Source organism: Pinus tabuliformis, chromosome 4_1 (genome assembly GCF_031772625.1).
Source record: "Pinus tabuliformis cultivar Carrire ecotype Pingquan chromosome 4_1, CPIR1, whole genome shotgun sequence".
NCBI lineage: Eukaryota > Viridiplantae > Streptophyta > Pinopsida > Pinales > Pinaceae > Pinus > Pinus tabuliformis.
In genome coordinates this window covers 594193125-594210841 of record NC_142303.1, presented here as the reverse complement: position 1 = coordinate 594210841, position 17717 = coordinate 594193125, and the positions used below count along the sequence as shown (strand labels likewise).

Below are 17717 nucleotides of genomic sequence, written 5' to 3'. Positions count from 1 at the left end.
TGTGGAAACATGAGTTTGATGAGTGATCATGTTGATCAGTGATTTGTAATTTTGCAGTAGGCCAGTGGCCTAATAGATTGAGTTGTAGCATCGTTTTTGGACTCTAGAGGCCATTTAGAGCCTCATTGCTTATGTATTTCATTGATGATATGTAGTGCATCCAGTGCCATTTTAATATATGCACCCTTACATGGTATATAGATGAGCAGACTTTGCATATTTTGTCTCTAATGATTTAGAGTTATGGTTTGTAATCTTAAAAATATTTTTTTCATTAAAAATTAATTATTTTATATTTTTCAATTCCAGTTAATGAATCTGGTTTGATTTGGTTCCAATTTGAATCATGGTTAGATAACTGACCAGTTTGAAACCCAGTTCTGGTTTTTAAAATCATGATTAATTGCACTTCGATAAAGCAAAATGTCTCTTTGAAGCATTTGAGATTTGTTTATATTCATTACTTTGTTGATACAATAAAGTGAAAATTGTTCTGTATCATGATCTTCAGCCCCCTCAATGCCATCCCCAATCTGAAACAGAGGGATGTTCGATCCATCAGCAATAGAATGAGTTTTCCCTTCCCATCAATATAGTGTATCCGCTCCTTAAATGGTAGATCAGTGTATCCGCTTCTTAAATGGTAGATTTTCGATTCACATTGTCAGTGATTATATACTGACGGGTTCCTATTGGATAAGCTACCAATATAGTATGTCCAAGCCTGGCTCGAAAATTAGGGGCACCGCTTAAAGAGTTAGATTGAATTGGATACGTGAGGCATCTGAGCAATCCGACAGAAGATGCCACTACCACCCCTAGGAGGGGCATTTTTGAGGCGTGTACCTATAAATTTGTACAAATCCAACCGAAAAAGGGTATGTTCCACACAACAATATTCCATATCTCCAAATCACTGTTTTCAAGAGGAACATACATATTGATTAGCGATCGACTAGGGAAGCAATGATAGCATACATACTCCCTAACACAGGTTGTCCACCCTGCTTCCTGCCCTCGAGAAGCTGTACGGCGATTATTAAAAGCTCAAAGTCATCACTCTTACCTTAATTAACACTACTACTTCCCAAAGATCGAACCTAACGGCCATGTGATAACAAAGAAAAACTCCCGAGGCACGGGAGGGAACTACACAGATTCCACTTGAAACTAAGCAACAGGCAAGCCCAAGGACATAGGTCATAAAACTGCCCACAGATAATAACTCTCTTTCTAAGGACTTGCAGCTATACCCATTTATCGCTGCGTCCTACCAACTCAATGTCAACAAATATACACTTACATGTGACTACCATGCCCCACCTACATGGGCCATGCAAAACTGTTGGGACGTGTAGGATCCAGAATTGATAACATGGAGGTGTTTCTTAAATGAGGTAACCGGTATGAATAACGAGTATCTAAACGATGAATTGATATCATGCCAGAGACAAAGGAGGAATAGGAATAGGAACCAGATATATTCTTGGGCACCACCAACAAACCCTCCATAGAGATGAGTTCTTTCCTTTGTCATGCCCCCATAAGCAAAAAAAAATTGTAAAAAACAAAACAAACAGGTTGGCACAAGAAGCGAGTCAGTTTCCTGTGAGAGTACTCGAGGAGCATTTGTTAAGGGAGTGCCCCGGGGGCACTTCAGGAGCATCCTGGGAGCACTGCTCTCAAAGTGCTTCACACAAAGGCAAGGAGCACTTCAAAACCCTTGGGAGTGCACTCCCCGAAAACACTCTCAGGCAAGACCAACTCAGAAGTGCGTTTCTGAAGGCATTTCAGGGGCACTCGCATGAGGAGGATACTACAAGAACAAAGCTGGGGGGTGCTCCCATGCAGTGTAGCTTCAGCCAGTTTTGGAACAGATTTTAGACATGATGGGGGAATTTCAGCAAATCAGTTTTAACAATGTTCATAGAGAACACAACGTGCAATATCAGTTTTATCAGTTTTAATCATGTTTTTAACTGTGGAAAAAATCGCGATAACATCGGGAACTCACGTTTTTTCAACTCGCCGATGTTATCGGCCGAATTTTTCATGAATTTCTTCAAAAATTAAAAAAAACTCGGGATTTAATCGTAAAACGAGATAAAATCGGGAGTTTAACCAAAAGCTCGTGAGTGAGGTGTAGGGCGGCCACGTATAAGTTAATAAAGGGTCGATTTTTCCACTCATTTTGCACTCTAACCTTTACGATTTGTGCTTATGAGAGAAGGTGTTTGTCACTGCCCAAGAGGAGGAGATTCACTGGTTTTGTGGTGTGGATTTGGAGGGGCAGAGAAATTTCGTGACTGATTAGTTTATGACATATAGATGACTCGTGAAGATGATATACATTTAATATAAATTTTATTGATATTTTGACTCTTAAGATTGAGGTGACTCTTAAGATTGAGGGACGATTCAAGATCAATGTTTTAAAATTCCGATTCGGCTGAGGGTCAACTTCGACTCGGTATCGACTTGGCCGGCTCGATTTCAATGACTCGGTTGTTGTAAAAAATACATTAAATATTTTTTTTTTTTATAAAAGCACATAATTTTAGAGCTTTTCGTTCATGTTTCTAAACACACAGCATTATAATATAAATGGAAGACAACATATGATCAAAATAGGCTCATGAATATATCCATCATATCAAAATGGCACCCAGTGCACTGTCCAATGGCAATACATACATGATCAAAGATTCAAAACAAAAAACACATAACCAAGGAGGCCTTTCCTATAAGCTGCTATAAAAATGATACTACATTGCAAAGATCCCATGTGATGTATTTGGTAACAAGGCATCTGTACGGTCCTAGTTATTTGATCTATTTTTTGTTTCTTTACCTTAATTTGTATCTTTTTTGTTCACTAGGGATGTGCTTTCATCTAACCATCCAATTGGCTTCTAATTTGTCCACCATTCTTTGAATTTGTTCTTGCAGCGTATTCTAATTTGTCCACCATTCTTTGAATTTGTTCTTGCAGCGTATTCCCATTGTTGGTGTTATATGAGGTTTCTTTCACCCCATTACTCATAATCTTTGATTCTCCTTGTTTTCCTTGTATTGCTTCAGGTCCTTTCCTTGTAATTGATCTTCCCAATTGGTATTTGTTTTTGTAGTCTTATTTAGCATTTGAAGTTCTACCTTCATTTCACCATCCTTGAGTTTAATAACTGAATTTTATTTTCTGTTACTATTTTGGCATGGTTTTTCTTTTTACTGTATTGTTACCCCTTTTCTCTTGATTCTCTCTTTCCTTTCTGATTTTTCTTGTTGAAGGTCTTTTCTTTTTTGTCTCTGCTGGAGTTGCTTTCACTCATGCAGATTCTCTTCAGTTGTGTCATGCCCATATTCATGAATAAAGTGACACTTGAAGGGGATTCCATTGAAATGGAAATGCTTGCATATGTTACTGTCTTTCCTTTGTCAGATTTGCAGGTCTCAACTCTTCACATATTCACTGAGTAAATTCTGAATGCCTTGAAGAACTTCTTCATGCTAGAATTCTACAGGTTGAGAGCAAAGTGTAATTCTAATGGGGACAACAGAGGGGGGTGTTCTGCTATATTAAATCTGTTTGTGGGGTAATTGATAAACAGGCCAGCTGACTGGGGTACGTGAAATGTATATGGCTCTAGTTCCATTTTCTGGTTGGGTTGAGTGATACTTGAATTGATGTCTATAAGTTTTTTGATTTATCCAATTCTGTTGTTGATCCAATTTGGAAACAAGGTATCTTCCTTATACCAGGGGCTTTGTCAGAAGATTTTGTCTGTTTCCTGCATTAGTAAAAATTTAAAAAAATATATATATATAAAAACGCTGTTTTTGGGGTTTACTGGCCGCATGAACTGACCCGGCCGAGTAGTTACAGATCTGGCCGAGTCGGCCGAGTTATGACTGACTCGGCCGAGTCATGCTATAACTCGGCTGGGTCAGTCATAACTTGGCCGACCGAACCGAATCTTCTGCCGAGATGAAAAAAAAATTTCCGGATCTTAAAACAATGCTCAAGATTCAGGACTTAATTCACTGTTGATATGTAATGTAGCATTAGACTTCTTATACAGTTTATATATTAGCTTTCTTTTCATATTTATGTGGCAATGCATTTATATGATATTGTAGATACTTTAGATGCTAATAATTTTTTTTAATAAATATTTTTAAATTTTGACAAGTTTTGACCAACTTCAACTTTTTCAATTTTCAGACCTTTTCCTATTTATTCATGAGATCAACTTTTTCCACATCTTTATACTTTTCAATTTTCAGACCTTTTCCTATTTATTCCCGAGATCGACTTTTTCCACATCTTTATACAGAACACAATATGCAATCAAATGGCTTTTTCCACATTGGTTTATACGGAACACAATATGCAAGCAAATGGCCTTCCAAGAACGCACTTCAATGCGGGTTGGCATGCTGGTCTTGGTGTAGAATAGTGAGGGTGGGGACCATCCTACAGCACCCAGACACATCCGCACATAAATCCAGACACATCCTCCCGTAAATCTGGTTTTCTATTTTAGAAGTGTAACTTCTTGTTGTAAGACGTCAAAGAGAGGTCTCACAGAACTATAAGCGTATCCTGCAGATAAGATGCAGATGTTATATCTTCATGTCTGTGCTCGATTTCATGGTGGATCAATAACTCTTGTATTTTTTATGCCCATATGTTTGGATGTAATAGTTTCCTATAAGGCTAGTTGTTTTAGATGCTTATATATAGCTTGAGTGCCCATGTCCAAGACACTTGCACAATGTAATAACATATTTTCTTCTTCAAGTCAAGATATTGAGATATCTTCATTGGTAAAATAATGATATATTTAGATGGCCAAAAGCCAATATCTACAACTTCTGCGAACAAAATTACAAAATATTGGTATGACAGTTTTGCTTTGAGATTGTACTACCAGTGAGCATTTTAATTGCTTCTCTACAGTATACAAGTTGCTCCTTGAAGACACTTCTAAACCTATGCAAGTTATTAGCAATGCTTTTATCATTATTGGTGCACACAATATTTGTGAGAAGTCAGTGCTTGGCATTATGCCTATTAACCGATTTAGTTTATATGGAACTTACAAATAATCCAGATTAATGAAGATATCCTGGACTCCTAACAAATAGAGAAAGTTATTAGCAATGCTTCTATCATTATTGGTGCACACAATATTTGTGAGAAGTCAGTGCTCGGCATTATGCCTATTAACCGATTTAGTTTATATGGAACTTATAAATAATCCAGATTAATGAAGATATCCTAGACTCCTAACAAATAGAGAAAGTGAACCAGTAAGAGTTATTTTCATAGATTTGTTGAAAACAAAATTATTATCCTCCCGTCTATGTTCAAATCCCAATTTGACATGCTTGTTCTCTTCCTAAACCAATTGTTGGCTGTTGGCTTGGATTTGGGCCATGAAAAATCAGGTTTTCCCTAGCACCATCCTTTGTGAGTTTCTCCACGAAATACACTACACAAAAGGGGAAAAAAGGTAGTTTTTATAAAGACTAGTATTGTTTTTAATCTTATTGGCTATATTTTGTTATGCAACCAACTCACAAAATAGAAGAAGAAATAGATCAATGACTTCAAAATTAGTCTCTTTGAGGGGGCAACTTCCTTTACATTACACAAATGAACAATTCTTCAATGATACAAATGAAAATCCCTCCTTTCTATATATAGGAGTCTAAGGGGTCACAATATAATCAGAGCCTACATAACAAAAATATTGTAAGGGCACAACAATAACAATAGTGGGCTTCTATTGGGCACAATAATAACAATATGAGGACTACATGGGCACAACAATACAATAAGGGGATTGCACTAATCACAATAAGGGGCTACACTAGTAGTATAGGGACCTAACATGCCCCTCCTTCAAAAAGGTGTTGTCCTCAACGCTTGAGTAGCTCTAGATGCGTCTATATAAAATTTCCGTCCTCCCATGTGGAATGTTCAGTGGGTATGTTCTTCCACTCGATGAGATACTCTGAAATTGATCGATTTCGTAGCTGTTGGGTTCTTGTTTCCGTGACTGTTTCAGGTTACAATATGATTTTTCCTTCCTCGTCAAGTTCTGGCAATATTGTTTAAACTAAGAGTTTGTCACCTCTAACCTTCTTTAAGCATGAAACATGGAAAGTTGGGTGCACTCAGGAAGATGCAAGAAGCTCCAATCTGTATGTCATAGTACCAATCTTTTGCAACACCTTGTAAGGACCATAGTACTTTGGTGATAATTTATTATCCTTCCTAGCTTGCTTGAGGGACATTTGTTTGTATGGTTGTAGCCGTAAAAATACTCAGTCGCCTACATCAAAACTTCTTTCACTGCGATGTTGATCTACCAGTTGTTTCATTCGATTCTACACCAAAGTGAGGTTATCCTTTAAGAGTTGGAGAACTTGTTGTTGATGTTTGATGTGATCTTCCACTGCTTGAACCTTAGAATTTTCTCTTAAAGATGATGTGATGGATGGTGGATGATATCCATAAAGTGCCATAAATGGGGTCATTTTTGTTGAAACGTTATACCACCATTCAACCAGAGGTAACCACTTGACCCATTGTGTTTGTTTATCAAATACAAAACAACGAAGATATCCTTCCAAACATTTGTTCACTATCTTCATTTGTCCATTTATCTTGGGAGTTTGAGGAGTGGTAATTCTTGCCAATGCATTACAAGATATGGTTGGATTCATTTCTTCTTTCTCTAGGGTTGGTTCCTGCTGTATATCCTCTTCTTTTGACATTTCTTGATCATTTTCTTCCTCCTCTTCACAATCTATGTAAAATAATTTCTTCTCAACACACTTATGACCTTTAGTTTATTTGCTATCACAACTGTAACAAAGTCATTTTGCTCATCTTCCAATTGTTGTGGTGTCAACCTTATAAGTTGTGGAAGGCTAGGAACAACAACATTTCCATCTTTATAGTTGTGAATAGTAGGATTTCTTCTTACCATAATTTTTCTTTCACATTTTCTTGCCAACCTGAATGCTTTCTCCAATGAATCAGGTTCCCAAAGACGAACCTCATGTTGGATGTTATCATTTAAAGTCCCTATGAAAATATCAATCTTATGCTCCTCTAGAATATCATTTACCCTTATATTCAATTTTTGGAAGTCCTCAATGTGCTCCACCAGTGAACCCTTTTGTTTGAAATTTATCAATTGGCTAAAGAAGGTGTTCCTCTTTGTATCCTCATAATGTGCTATCATTTCCTCCATTAAAATTGACTGAGTGACAATTTGTTTACGAGAGCAAAGTCATTGATACCATAAAAACAGATTGGGTTCTAAATAGAAAGTTGCAATACATACCTTTTGTGTGTTTTGCACATTATGGATATCAAAATATTGCTCCATTTGCAGTATCCATGTTACGGGATCTTTGCCATCAAACTTCCTCATATCACTCTTTGGAATATGGTGGGTCTTCAATCCAACTTTAGATTTTATGAAATCATGATTAACATTTCTTTTGTTTTCATCATGAGTTTCCTCTACTACCTTTTCATCATTAAGAAGTCTTTCTTGTAGCAACTTTGTCCAACCTTCCTTCAAATCTCCCATGTTGTCTTTCAATTTTGCTTCTATACCATCGATATTAGCTTCCATGCCATATATAAAACCATTTATCTTAGCTTCGATCGCATTCTTCAAATCATCAATCCAATTTTTCTTACTAGGTGTTTCTATTTTCTTGATTCGAGTCATTTTTTTATTTCTTTTAGGAGCTCGATCTTGAAATGATTGTAACTCTATAATTTCGGATCTTCAAATTTTGAAATTTCGTGTTGTGGTAGCCCTCTGAGTCCTCTTTCCAACCCCACAAGTTTGATCGATATTAGATTCTCCAAGAAAGAGTTATGCCCAATCTCCCACAATGACCTGATTATAGACTAGTTTAGTAGAGCGAACTTGTACGAAGTGCCACATGTCATGGTTTCGACCTTCGGCCCTGAAAACAATACCCAGCAAACTACAGTTCGTCATCTTTATGTCACTTTTTACAAAATTTGAAAATGATGCTCAGAAAGAAAGTTATGACGATTTTCCCAAGGTCACCTGTTTGCGAACGAATTCTGGAGCCTACAAAAACCCTAACTTCATCGGATCATATCTCCAAAAATATAGCAAGACAAGATCTGAAATTCACACATGAGGTTCACCAAGATTTCGGCTCAAATGGGTTTTAATTTCAGCTTCTGAAACTTCGTATGACCTGTTTGAAGCAGCAAAACCCTAGAATCCAAAGCTCTGATACCAAATGTTATGCAAACAGCTCACAAAATAGAAGAAGAGATAATTCAACGACTTCAAAATTAGCCTTTTCGTGGGGGCAACCTCCTTTACATTACACAAATGAACAATTTTTTGATGATACAAATAAAAAGACCTCCTTTCTATATATAGGAGTCTAACGGGTCACAATATAATCAGAGCCTACATAACAATAATATTGTAAGGACACAACAATAACAATATGGGAACTACATGGGCACAACAATACAATAAGGGGGTTGCACTAATAACAATAAGGGGCTACACTAGTAGTATAGGGACCTAACATATTTCCCTTGAAATAATGTTTTAACCTTTCCTTCTCAAATTGATTTGATGTTGTCATTTTCTTAAAATAATGTTTTGCTATAAGATTCATATGTATGAAATAACAAAAGAGATGTTGCACACTATATAGTATTTGATTACCCCTGTGGTTATTGAAATTATGTTTTGCTATAAGATTTATATGTATGAAATAGCAAAAGAGATGTTGCACACTATATATTATTTGAGTACCTCTGTGGTTATGGAGGTGATTGAGCCGAGAGGTTTGTTCTTCAGCCCAGTGTGAAAACAATGTGTAAGTATGTTTGTCCCTCTTAAAATAAAAATAAAATATTCTCTAACTAGAAAAGCAATGTTGGCTATAATAAAAAAGAACAAAAAAATATATGCTATGCATATTTAATTAATTGTCCATATGACCTAATATCATGTAAAGTAATTAGAAGTAAAAAAAAATTATGTGAGTAAAATTTTTAACATGTGATGAACAAATAAGTGAAGTTTTCTCGACTGGGAAAAACGGGAGAGGAGCGATGGCAGAGTGCTCCATGAGCGTAGTTGGCGAAGTTCGACAGGAGAATGCATTGCAGGGCGGCTCGATCGATGAACAAAGGAGACGCGACAATGTGTGGGTTATGATTTCGTGGGATAGCTTTCTGCAAGATGAAGCGATCAAAGGTGGAGGGAGGTGCAGATCTTCTCCGGATCTGGCGTTGTTTTGGACATACTAGCAGTCTAAACAGAGATTGTTGTTTGGATCTTCCCTAACCAAAGGCGAGGACCTACACCAATCTGATAGTCGATACGGTGCTAATATTGTGACAGCCTTTACTTCTGAAAAGTACCCAGAAGTAGATCTATGGACAAGCCAGCTATATTGGGAGATTATCATCTCTCTGTGGGTTCTGAGCAATCGAAAGGGAGGTATGAAGTCGGATCTGTGGTGCAATCCGTCAGATTGGAGGTTCTTTCTGCCAGATCTGAGGTCTCCAGGGGAGTGGATCTCGTTTATGCGATTGTTCTTTATGCCACAGCTTCCTCAAAACCATACAGATCGGTATGTTGAGACAGATCCAGATATCGAATCGCACGACTGTCAAGAACGGTTTCTGGTACCCTTTTCTTCGGATCTACTCTCATACATAATAGATCCCAAAGTATTAAGGAACTCGCAGTCGACGATTGTGCCCTCATATCAGTCTCCGCTATAGGCAACAGAATCGCCATATGGCACTGAGCCGAAGCCCGAATCGCATGACTCCCTGGATCAAGTTGAACAGAACCTTTTCCAAAAAAATTAAAAACTTCAGATGGTAAATCATCATTAGTTTGGTTGCAAGCATTTGATAAGGTTTCTCAAATGAAGCAGAATATCATGCAAAATCTCGGTTATCCTTCACATCAGCAAAACCCGATTTGTGGTGGCAGATCTTTGCAAGATGATCGGAGTCTACATGAATACAACATTCTTCCTACGACCACCATCATCCTAAATCTGAGATTGAGAGGCGGAGCAGCTGGATCAAGTAAATCAAAGGGAGCAGGAGGTGTTGTTGGCTCTAGCTTACCCAAAGGTACAGAACTGAATAAAGAACATATAAATGGTGGTCTCTCCTTCAAAGACATCCTCCAAGGGGAACCAGCAACTACAGCAAACCCAGAACAAACACACAATACTCCCAGCCCCTACATAGTGGAGTAATTGAATCATGTCCCAGAACTAATTATAGATCTTCCAGAAACAAACGATCTCTGCACAACTTATGAAGCTCAAGCCATCATCTGCAGATTTAACAGTTTTTGGCCAAAACCAATGGATCTCTTCCATTGGATCTTCACAAATTGGACAACAAACTGTGAAATACACCTCTGCTCCAAAGGATTCTTCATCGTAAAGTTTGCATCATCGGAGGATCGAGAATTTATCCTTCAGGAAGGTCCATGGTTTTGGGGATCGACAAGACTTTTCATTACCCCATGGTTCCCAGATTTTGATGCAAACACCATGATTGTATCAAGAATGTCAGTTTAGGTTAGGCTACATAACCTTCCCCTTCATTTTTGGCATCCCCAAGCTTTAGAAGGCATTGGGAATCTCTTAGGATGATACATAAGGACAGACACACAAAGAATGGAAGAACGAATCTATACATTTGAACGAATATGTGTGGAGGTGGACCTCAATAAAGGCCTGTCGGATCACATTCACTTGTCACACAACAAGCAAAGCTGGACTTAGTTCCTAGATTTCAAGAACACAGCCTTCAGATGCCAAATATGCCGACAAACAAGACTTCTACAAAACATGTGCCTTGATGCCAAGAAAGAGTCGCGAAGGAAGAAGAAACCAGGAAAGTAACCCAAAGGATGGCAATTTCCCTCTAATATGCCAAAAGAGGAAGAGGAATAAGCAGAAAAGAATCCCATTTCCAATGTGGAAAACCAAAATACACAAGAAAAAGAAGGAAAGGCGAAAACCTCTCGAGAAGCAACAGAATTACAAGTCCCTGCGGCACAGTTAGTGAGGATACCTTAAGCGAAGGACTCTGGCGGATACAAACGTCACCATGTATCAGATAATTCTGATTCAGACAAGGAAATTACAAGAATAGAAGAAGGAAATCAGCTAGCTATTGTCTCATCCACACCATCTCAAGGAGAATGGCGGAAGGTTGAAAAGAATAAATGGAGAAAATGTTAATCTTTTCCCTTCATCTGTTAGTTGATTATTTTGTATGAACTTATCATCATCAGTCTTTGACTAGATGATGGAATGCTTGCAAGCATCTACAACATGTAATTTTGTTTTCATTAATAAAATTAATGATTTTTCCTTGGAAAAAAAAAAGATTTTTAACATGTGATATCAACTTCATATATATCTATATATAGATAAAAATGTTATAAGAGAATATTTTAATGTTGTAGAGAGAATAAAATATCCAATTGGGTTATGAATTAATATTGACTTTTACTTTAAAATATATTAATAACAAAAAATAATAGTGTAATGTGCACTCATAAAATGGCTCAATGCACATGTTATGTAATCTCTATAACATTCAGAAATTGGTTTTTACACTCTAAAATAAGTTTGCATCTGAAAAATTTGATTGCTCTTGGCTCATGTTAGATTCATGATTAAGATGGATCTACACTAGTTTTAATTATATAAAATATACACTTTTATTTATTATAGCCTAACATATTTATATGTTTCAACAAATTTGACAGAACCTACTAAATGTGTAGGATATAAATTCCATTCAATTATATTATGAATTTGCATCTATTAAATTTTGCATACTGGCAACTATTTGACACAACCTTACCTGCCTCCCTGAGAAGAGCGAGCTCACGTTAAAAACTTTTAGGACCTTATATGAACATAACTCAGTTTATAATGGAGGCATGATATAGGTCATTATAATTGGACATCCATGCCCATAGATATCTATATTGCATAGAAGTTTTAAAAAAAAAATAAAAGGAAATTAAGTCAAGCCCGAGTATTGGTTTAATTATTTGACACAGTTTCCTACTGGAGTTTGTATATATTCTTACATACAAGAAAATAAGACTGCTTTAGTATAATAAGACTCATACAAGAAAAAATAAGATTATAAATAGAAAACGTTTCCATTAATGTGAAAGTGTTGGAATATTAACCAGTGCTGAGGCACTTTTTACCATTTCAATCATATCATGCAAATATTAACAATTAACAACTATTTGCAAGTTGCAATTATTCTAGAGTTGAATTTTGATCTTCAAGCGTCCTTTGATTACTAGCTTTATGATGCTTCAATGATAGCTTTCACAATCTTTAGCACAACCATATATGCCAATTGTCCAAGTCTCATTCGTAGGTGGCTCATAGCTTTTAAGAAAGGGTTGACCACACCCTCAACATGTATGCAGAGCCAAAAAGCACATGTAATCCAAAATGGTCAAGATTCAAGATAGCTTCATCAGTGCATGGCATTTGCAAAGCCCACAAATCTTATTCTCTGCGTTGAAGGAACCTTAAATTCTGCTTGTGACAGTGTCACGGCATGATTTTCTTTCTTGTGATCTTCAAAGTGCTGCGTTTTGGTTATCAACATCTCAGACACATAGACCATGGTCCCGTTCTTAGGCTTCCCCTACATCGGACATTTTTAAGTGGAAAATTATGATTTCAAACAAAATGGGGTATTCTTTACCGGATGATAGCAGAAAACGCCATCAATGATTCAAAATTCAGTGAACGAAGATGTCCAGAGTTCAATCTGAAATTGTGGATAGTCCCCTGTATGCGGATCTATACTATGCCTGTACCCAGACCAGAATAATATTCAAAATTTGGGGACTATTGCAGCTCCTGGTTTGGTACCCAATGTGGATCTCATGTTACGGTACTGCAATCACTACCTCCTCTATTTTGGTACTCCAGCAATGAATATCACTTTAACATTCCTTTTCCAGATTGGTTGTTCTGGGGACAGGTTGAACTGAATCTGCCACCTTGGGAAGAAGAGTTCTAAAACATTAAACTAGAGTCCAAAGCATTTGAAATAGATTGACAAAAAACCTGTGGCACATTGGAAAGGAAATCCTGATGTGGCTACTCCTATACAGACAAAATTATTTGAATGCAATAACTCCACGACATCGAGGGCTGAAATTCTGTGGTAGAATTGGATTGCAAAAGCAGGTATGGTCTATATGAGCAGTCCAAACTCTCAAAGCAATGAAGCATAGGTATAAACTCTATGTGGAAGGTTTTCCACTCAAGATATATCCCACGTGCCTAACATACATACACAATTTATATAAACACAACCTAAACTGTGTGCATGTCGCAGATGAATAATAGGATAAGTCATGTACCTCTGACTATAATTTACAGGGAAGAAGAAGATCACCAAGGCTGTCAATGTTTGCTTATTTATTTGTCTGGTTGTTGAAAGGAGCGGTAGCGATAGAGGGCCAAATCCCCCACATGTAGTGCAGAGAGTCTAGTAGCTGCAAGGGATAGAGAGGCTGCGGACTCAATAAAATGGGCATCAAGTAGATGAATAGCACAGTTGAGCAAGGGAGAAGTTATAGCCGAGCAGAGGGAAACGAGTACCGATTAAAGATCATTTTGGACAATCAGATACAGTGCCACGAGTAGCCAAATCATTCCCCATGACGATTGCTCATGTCAAAGAAGGCCACACAAAACTTTAGTTCACAAACTTGTGGATTTCTCAAAAAAACCTCGCTTTGATACCACTGTTAGACTCACAAAAGTGGAAGACGGGTTTGATAAGCCTGAGATGTATTATCCATTTTCATTCATTTATATGATACACATAAATACATCAATTTCTAACCCTTGGTTTCATTTTCCAAGAGGTTTTTTTGGACTCCTGGTGAATTTTCAGATTTACTTGTGACTTTGTGACTTTTCACCTTCTTCTCAAGTAAATAATCCAAATTCACACAATCCTGAAGACTTACTTGTGACTTTTCACCTCCTTCTCAAGTGAATAATCCAAATTCACGCAATCCTGAAGTATCAGGTTTCCAACATATATAACACCCAATGTATTTGTTATTTTTGTAATTTCATCTTAAAAAACATTTGAAAGTTTTAATGGTATCTAAACAATACTCTTATTCAAGTGTCATCTTGAGGTATTAAATGTCATTCTCAGTTTCTAGATGTCCATACCAGATGCAAAGGTTGCACCAGCACTTGTAATAAGGGATAACAGCGGCAGCATTGGTCTACATGAATACACAAGATTCGAAGCCTAAAATACGACAAGCAACTCTAACTATGTTACATATTTCATGCTCAATGATAACGGAGAAATCAGTTGTAAGTTAAGCATGCTATGATTAAGATTACAAATCCCATATACCATTCGGTGTCAAGGTTCTATCTAATGTAAGATTCTATATCTGCTTTAAGAGAATGCAAACATAGTGTACAACGTAGGTTTCTGCTAACAAGTGACTTCATACACCTAATATTTCACTTGGATACAAGGATACACTGTACTGCATATCACTAGACACGTAGAATTAAAACTTGACAGTTAAAATGACCTGTTGAACAAAACAATCATTAAAACATTATACTAATTTATAAACTATTTTCAGAGCAATATTGAATTTCTATGAACTCGCATTTTCTATATCCATACTTTCAAATTTCTGAATATATGTATGTAAATATAAAACAGGATAAAAAAAAATTCTGCTAGGCGTCCATCACAATTATATCCACAGCATGGTAACAGATAAATAGCGTCAGATACTTAAGTTACAAGAGGCACACCTCTTCGTCTCTGGCAGAAATCGTTATGAGCCAACGCCCTCTTGACATAGGGGACAGATTTCAACAAGGCACCGCCACAGCACTCTGAGGAATGCTTTCAACATCAATGCACTACAGCACTCTGAAGAACTTGGAAGAATGCTGTCTACATCAATGCAGTACAACTCGTTAGCTCTTGGTTCAGTCTCTGCCCACTCTGAGGCACTTTGAAAAATGCTATCAACATCAATGCACGCGTTATCTCTTGGTTCACTGTTGTCCTTAAGGCAGGGAATTGCTGCTTTGCAGCTTCTCTTGTCTAACATGCAAAGTACGCCTTTAACACTACCAATCAGTCCACTACTCTGATGACCTACCATGAAGGGATATGCAGCTTGAAGAGCCTACCCAGTAAACAGAATTCAACATCGAGTAAATAAGATATAGCAATTATGAAGGGTGAATCTTTGTATTATATTTATGTTTTCATGTTCTCTCCCTTGAATTCCATTTCATATATATGTTCTCATAATTAATATGCAGACTAGTATGACCTTCAAACAGTACCAATCCCAATATGAAGCTTCAGTTCACTTCGGAATTATGGGTTTTATAATTGCTTCACCATGCTCTTTGCTCTTGCTCTGCTTGGATTATGACAACAAGTTCTTGTGTCATCTGTCAAACGCTACTTCTACAAGCCAGGAAGAGTTTATACCGAAGCACGCATTTAGTATTCCATTGGAGAGTGCATCCGAGAGCCAGTCGCTTACCGGATGCCTCAATATTTTCGCTAATATTCTCATTACCAAGGTCTGTCACTAGATCTTTACTGCACCTCTTGAATATGAATACAAACTCTTCATGCATTCTTTCACAGAATACCTGAATTTTTTTCACCAAACGGTTCATTTCCAAGCCCTTGACTAAATCTTTACTGAAATCCCTATGATTTAGAGGTTTTGCATCGTCCCTTTTCCGTATTCCGTGAAATCTTCCGTAGTTAGTTGCACTTGCCTTCTTGTGACTTGAGGCAAAGGACCTGGACCGTTTGCTAAATTTACCCACCCTTTTTCTCTAATAACCTCACTCTGGGGCCTGAGGCCCTTAGCTTGTCTGAAAACCTTCACGGGAGTACATGTTGCTGGCACTGACCTTCTGGCTAGATGAAACGGTGCTGTTCAATGGTTGAAAGGGACTCTTCTCTTCTGCTTTATAATCTCAGAAATAAAGACCTATTGAAAGCCCTGCTGATGCTGCTTGCTTCTTGTTTCTGGAACACAGGGTTCACGCTTGTGCGCCCCTCCTACATAGCTGGGAAATGACACTGTAAGCCCTCTCAGTGCGGTTCCAGTTTCTTGCTTGGTGTATATCATTCTAGTCTTTTGTAATTGATAGCAATCTGCGTTTATTATCATGCAACATAATTGATTGTGGTAAGATGCTGGCTTCCGGTGATTACTGCTAAACAGAATCGTCTGGTCATTTGCAGGGATTGAATGGGAAACACATGGGAGGGTCGCGCTGAGTAGAGAATATGATGCGAAAGACAAACCCACTGTCAAACGAAAGACAAGCCCACTCTGCCCTAAACCCCTATTATAGCTACTCGCCAAGTGTACGGTCGAGCTAATAGTAGCCCGCCCTGACGAGAATGATGCGATCTCATCTTTTTCTAGAGCGATTCCTATTTCCAATCCCATAGAAAAGTTATTGCGCTTGACATGCATATAAATTTTTTTTTAGTCATCACCGGGGCGTGTTATATCTGGCTATTAAATGCGCATGTCAAGGCGCAATAACTTTTTTATAGGGTTGGAAATAGGAACCATTTTTTTTTAGTCATCATCGGGGGCGTGTTATATCTGGCTATTAAATGCGCATGTCAAGGCGCAATAACTTTTTTATAGGGTTGGAAATAGGAACCGCCTTTTCCAACCCTATAAAAAAGTTATTGCGCTTTGACATGCGCATTTAATAGCCAGATATAACACGCCCCCGGTGATGACTAAAAAAAAATTTATATGGGGCTATCGAAGGTGCATGTCAAGCGCAATAACTTTTCTATGGGGTTGGAAATAGGAATCGCCTCCCTATTAGGGCAGATCCATTAAACAACGGTTAATGGATCCAACCGCTGGATCCAACCGCTCCACACATATTTATATATATAAATGTGTAATAGGATTTTTAATTGTAGAGATTTATTTTTGTTTTATCATATATATTTTTAATTTTAAATAGGTTTTGATTGAATTTTATGGGCCAATACTATATTTTATCAATAGTACATGTCTAAAAAATTATAACACAGCACATGTCTAAAAAATTATAACACATTTCATGTGACACTTGTTTTTATGATTTCTTTAATTAATCAATTTAATTAAATAGATAAATCTCAACCTTTGTTTTATGTATATTACTAAAAATATTCTATAATATTCTTTAGAGATTAAATTTCTAGTGTCCACTTAATAATTATTGATATTTAAATTAAAATTTTAGAAGCCCTATTCCAAAATAAGCACGACGTAATTAACTCATAATCTCAATAGGTGTGTTGATATCTCTATGAAATCTCTCATCCATGGCATGTGTGATGGAAATTTGCAATTATTGCATCATTTTATCCATGTTTTGATTTATGGAATCTATCCTTTGATCCATCATTTTTTCATTTCATTTTTAAGGTATTTCTAAAAATGTGATAAATCCACTTGTTTCAACATACTACAACCCATTTAACCCTAACCCTACTCAACCATCGACATCTCCATTGCCTTTGCATCTCCTGCTAGCCATGGTTGGCA

General features: G+C 37.1%; 1 long non-coding RNA gene across 1 annotated transcript; it reads right to left on the bottom strand.

Annotated features, from left to right (window-relative positions):
* Positions 1-14171: 14171 nt before the first annotated feature.
* Positions 14172-16557, bottom strand: LOC149177368 (uncharacterized). The gene is made up of 2 exons (XR_016258104.1): positions 14926-16557; positions 14172-14693 (listed from the first exon to the last, which is right to left on the bottom strand). It is a non-coding gene; the product is annotated as an uncharacterized LOC149177368 (long non-coding RNA).
* Positions 16558-17717: the final 1160 nt, after the last annotated feature.